Source organism: Hemitrygon akajei, unplaced genomic scaffold, assembly GCF_048418815.1.
Source record: "Hemitrygon akajei unplaced genomic scaffold, sHemAka1.3 Scf000133, whole genome shotgun sequence".
NCBI classification, from domain to species: domain Eukaryota; kingdom Metazoa; phylum Chordata; class Chondrichthyes; order Myliobatiformes; family Dasyatidae; genus Hemitrygon; species Hemitrygon akajei.
The window spans coordinates 59,162-65,161 of record NW_027332019.1 but is presented as its reverse complement, the minus strand read 5'-3'; positions in this window follow the sequence as shown (position 1 = coordinate 65,161).

The window sequence follows — 6,000 nt, the reverse complement described above, 5'->3', positions numbered from 1 at the left end:
ACGTGAGTGTGAGGCGAATGGAGGGATGTGGACCTTGTGCGGGTAGGAGGGTTTGGTTTAGTAAGGCATTGAATGACCAGTTCAATTGGTTCAGAACAACACAGTGAGCAGAAGGGCCCGTACTGCTCCATGTTGGTGAGACCACAGCTGGAGGACCGTGCGCACCTCTGGGTGGTCACCTCTGGAAGGACGTGATTAACCCGGAACGGCGGAGTAGGGATTCACGGCTTTTGCCGCCGGGACTGCAGGACTCGAGTCAGAAGGAGACTGGACAGTGACTGTCGCAGACAAGAGAAAATCTGCAGTAATCAAGGACGTATCCTCCTTTTTCAAAGAAAGAGGCTACCTTTCTACCATCAATGCTGCCCTCAACCGCATCTCTTCCATTTCACGCACGTCTCCATCGCCTCTCTCTGCTCGTCCTTCCTCTTTTTCTTTCTTTCATGGCCTTCTATCCCTTTCACCAACCAACTTCCCGATGAACCTCCCCCTCCCACTTTTACCTATCACCTAGTGTTTCGCTCCCCCTTCCCGTCACTTTTTAAATCTACTCCTCAGTATTTTTCTCCAGTCCTGCCGAAGGGTTTCGGCCACAAACGTCACTGGGCATTTTCCATAGAGGCTGCCTGGCCTGCTGAGTTCCTCCAGCACTTCGTGTGTGTTGCTTGGATAGTGACAGCATCCCGCCCACTGATACTCCTCAGCCAATGAGGGCAAGCTACTCACAGCGCTGGTCGCTGAATGTCTGTGTGTGTGTGTGTGTGTGTGTGTGTGTGTGTGTGTGTGTGTGTGTGTGTGTGTGTGTGTGTGTGTGTGTGTGTGTGTGTGTGTGTGTGTCTGTTTCTCAGGACGGGCGGAAGCAGGGAGCTGGAGATGTCAGTCACAGTTTGTTATCAGAATCAAAGGAGTTTCCCGAGATTCAAAACTTCAAAGGAAATTTTATTATCAGAGGACAGATAAGTCGCAAATTGACCACCGAGATTTATTGTCCTGCGAATATACACAGAAAATCTACAAACAGTAACTATACCAGGATCAGAGAAAAATCAGCCAGAGTGCAGAAGACAACAAACTATGCAAAAGCAAATATGCAGAGATAGCGATAAATAACGAGACATGAAATAAACGCAGCGGCTGCTGATAGATCTCTGGAGCTCTCTGGAGCAATCCGACAGTCTGAAGGCCAAGGGAGAACAGGGCGCAAAGGTCAACACGTGTTTTACAAAACAAGAAACTGCAGCAGGGGTGGCGATTCGGCCACCTGCTCTGCTTTGGCCCTCACTCAGAACATGACCGATCTTTGCCCTCAGTGCCACTTTCCTGAAACGTTCCCAGCATCGCGGAGCCCCTAAATTTGCGCTTTGAATTTAGAAACGTTGTGGAGAAATTTTCAAAGATCCGCTGCACTCTGGGTGGGGACCTTGGATTTTGAGTCTGTGAGACGCCCCAGCCAAGGGAGACATCATTCCTACCCCTACCCTGTAAATACCCTGTGAGAATGAGTCTGTCCTAGTCAGACTACCTCTTATTTCTCTAATTCTGAGACAGGCCCACTGCAATAATTGATTGCGGGAGAATCTCAATGGATGGGCAAGCGAGTGTTTTTCACCTGTATTGTTCAAAAGCCTAGTGGCTGAGATATAGTAACTATTTCTGAACCTGGTGCGAGTCCTGAGGCTCTTCTACCTTCTACCTGATTGCAGCAGCGAGAAGGGAGCCTGGCCTGGGTGGTGAGCATCTCTGATGATGGATGCGGCTTTGCTATAATAGCGTTTCATTCCGATGTACTCGATGTTTGGGAGGGATCCAGCCGAGATGTACCGGGCCGAATCCAGTATCTTGTGTCGGTTCATCAACCCTGCCCCTTTCCTTATAAAAATGGCAACACCACCCCTCTACCAACTAACCTGTCAAGCCTAACGACAAAATAATCCTGCATAAGAATAAAAACTTAAAATGTGCTGGTTTCCTGAACAGATATAACATCCGAAGAAACTGAAAATCAGAAATGAACTTGTTAAAGTCTTGACCATTATAAATCAGAGTTCTCGCATTTCATTGCAATATTTTAATCCTATTGTGTATGTTCCCAAGTAGACTGGGATACAGATACACACCCAACAAAACTTCATTTAAAGCTTCCCACAAAACACCAGTTACACCGAGATACCTTTCTGCAGCTTTCACAATAATTTTAATTTCCTCAGCAGGATGAGATGTCTGAGCAGTACAATTCACCTCATCGATTATAAACATCAAAATCTTCATTTTATCCAGCAGTGAAGTATCTTTGGTGAGAGAACTGTGATGCCGGCATATATCCACTGACGTCACAGTCTGTTCTCAGAGTGGGATCACTTTATCCAGTTTACCTGCTCTGCTTGCTGTACTTGTCCTTGAACTGGCCCTTCTGCTCACTGTGTTGTTCTGAACCAATTGAACTGGTCATTTCATGCCTTACTAAACCAATCCCTTCTGACTACACAAGGAACACATCCCTCCATTCTACTCACATTCACGTGGTATCTAATAGCTTCTATCACATCTGCTTCCACAACCACCCCTGACATTCACTCCAGACACCCACCACTATGGGAATGAAAAACAAAACTTGAAACGGAAATCTCCTTTAAACATTCTGAGTCAGGTTTTTAACGTCATTGTCTTTTCTAATTGTTTTTTTCAACAGCAGCTATGCAGAAAAAAGATACAAAATTGAACTTAAATTACAAAATACCTGAATAGTGCAAAAAGGACCAATGAGGATGTGTTCCCCCTTTCTCCTGAAGTGCATGCCCTCTCACATTCCTGTAAACATCTGTCAGATCTTCCTCAGTATCTGCCACTCCGGAGAAAATTCCCCGAGATTGTCCAGTCTCACTTTATCCAGGCAGCATCCTGTTAAGCCTCTTCCACTCACCATCCAAAACCTCCGCATTATTCCTGTATTCGAATGCAATTCTCCAGATGTGGTTAAACTAGAGATTTATACAACTGCAACATAACTGCCTGACAATGGAACCACTATCTGGGAGTTATGAACTCGGATTCCAAGATCCCCCTGTAGATCAACACAGTCCAATCTCGTCCCATGAATATAACAGCAACGAGATAATGCTGAGGCTTTGTAAGACACGAGTCAGGCCGCACTTGTCAACAGCGTTGGGCCCCACATCTCAGACAGGATGTGTTGTCATTGGAGAGAGTCCAGAGGAAGTTCAGAAAGATGTTTTCGGGAATGAAGGGGTTAAAGTATGAGGAGCACTTGAAAATCTGCAGATGCTGGAAATTCAAACAACACACACAAAATGCTGGTGGAACACAGCAGGCCAGGCAGCATCTATAGGGAGAAACACTGTCGACGTTTCGGGCAGAGCCCCATCATCAGGACTAACTGAAAGGAAAAATAGTAAGAGATTTGAAAGTAGTGGGGGGAGGGGGAAATGCGAGATGATGGGAGAAGACCGGAGGGGGTGGGATGAAGCTAAGAGCTGGAAAGGTGATTGGGGAAAGGGATACAGAGCTGGAGAAGGGAAAGGATCATGGGACGGGAGGCCTCAGGAGAAAGAAAGGATGGGGGGAGCACCAGAGGGAGATAGAGATCAGGCAAACAACTAAATATGTCGGGGATGGGGTAAGAAGGGGAGGAGGGGCATTAACGGAAGTTAGAGAAGTCAATGTTCATGCCATCAGTTTGGAGGCTACCCAGCCGGTATATAAGGTGTTCTTTGACCCTGTGCTCACTGGAACTCAGTAAAATGCTTGGGCATCTCATTGAAACCTACCGAATGTTGAAAGGACTGGATAAGGTGGATGTGGAGAAGGTATTTCCTGTGGTTGGGCACAGCCACAATGTTGAGGGGCCACCTTTTCAAACAGAGGTCAGCAGCTTATTTTTTTTTATTAGCAACGGTGTATTGGATTCGTGGAATGCTCTGCCACAGACTGTGGTGGAGGCCGAGTGTGTGGGTATATTCAAGGCGGAAGTTGATCGTTTCCTGATCAGTCAGGGCATCAAAGGATATGGCGGGAGGTCAGATATCTGGAATTGAGTGCGATCTGGGATCAGACATGATGGAAAGGTGGCTGACTCAATGGGCTGAATGGCCTAATTCTGTTCCTATTCCTTATGAACTTATGAACACAAGCCCCCTCAATCATGATGAATCTCCTCTGCACTCTTCCAGCACAAAACATCCTTTGTACAGAATGCTAAGCGGAACTGAATGCAACTTTTCAAGAATGTTGTCAAGTCAGGCGGCAACTGTTGAGGGGAATAGAGTCGATGGTTGGCACAGAATCCCTCCCTTACGGCACTAACACAGGCCCTTCGGCCCAACCTTTCCATGCTGTCCTCCTGTCCATTTGAACTAATCCCTCTGCCTGCCTTTGACACAGAACACAGAAATCTACAGCACATTACAGGCTCTTCAGCCCACAATGTTGTACCGACCATGTAACCTACTCTAGAGACTGCCTAGGATTTCCTGATCGTATATCCTTCTATCTTTCTAAGCTCCATGAACATATCTAAGAGTCTCTTAAAATATCCTATTGTATCCACCTCCACCATCGCTGCAGGCAGTGCATTCCATGCACCCACCACTCTCTGTGTAAGAAACTTACCCCTGACATTCCCTCAGTACCGACTTCCAAGCAGCTTAAAACTACGTCCCCTCGTGTTAGTAACAACAAGCCTGGGAAAATACCTCTGGCTATCCACGTGGTCAAAGCCTCTCATCATCTTATACACCTCTATCAGGTCACCTCTCATCCACCGTCGCTCCAAGAAGGAAAGGCCAAGTTCACTCAATCTATTCTCATAAGGCATGCTCTCCAATCCAAGAGCAACATCCTTGTAAATCTACTCTACACTCTCTATAGTATCCACATCCTTCCTGTAGTGAGGTCACCGGAACTGAACACAGGACTCCCAAGTGGGGTCCAACTAAGCCCACAGCCCTGCCGTGTTGGGGTACAATTACTTATGTACAGGTTAGGAGAAATATAGCTTCAACATCACTTCACAGCTCTTGAACTCATTCCCACGGTTGATGAAGGCCATCACACCAGACACCTTCTTAACAACACTGCCAACCTGCGCAGCAGCTTTGAGTGTCGTATGGACATGGACCCCAAGATCTCTCTGACACTCCACACTGCCAAGAGTCTTACCATTAATATTATATTCTGTGTTCAAATTTGACCTACAGAAATGAATCTCTTCATCTGTGTTGAACTCAATCTGCCACTTCCCAGTTCTGCAGCCGAGGCGAGGAAATAGATTGCTGAGCCTCTGGCTAGGATCATTATGTCCTCATTGTCCACGGGAATGGTACTGGAGGATTGGAGGGAATGTTGTCCCCTTGTTCAAAAAGTGTAGTAGGGATACTCCGGATAATTATAGACCATTGAGCCTTACATCTGTGGTGGGAAAGCTGTTGGAAAAGATTCACAAAGATAGGATCTATTGGCATTTAGAGAATCATGGTCTGATCAGTGACAATCAGCATGGCTTTCTCAAGGGCAGATCGTGTCTAACAAGCCTGATGGAGTTCGTTTAGGAAGTGACCAGGCGTATAGATGAGGGTACTGCAGTGAATGTAATCTACATGGATTTTAGTAATGCATTTGATAAGGTTCCACACGGTAGGCTTATTCAGAAAGTCAGAAGGCATGGGATCCAGGGATGTTTGACCAGGTGGATTCAGAATTGGCTTGCCTGCAGAAAGCAGAGAGTTGTGGAGGAGGGAGTACATTCGGATTGGAGGGTTGTGACTAGTGGTGTCCCACAAGGATCAGTTCTGGGAACCCTACTTTTCGTGATTTTTATTAGCGACCTGAATGTGGAGGTAGAAGGATGGGTTGGCAAGTTTGCAGAAGACACAAAGGTTGGTGGTGTTGTGGATAGTACAGAGGATTGTCAAAGATTGCAGAGATACATTGATAGGATGCAGGAGAGGGCTGAGAAGTGGCAGATAGAGTTCAACCTGGAGAAGT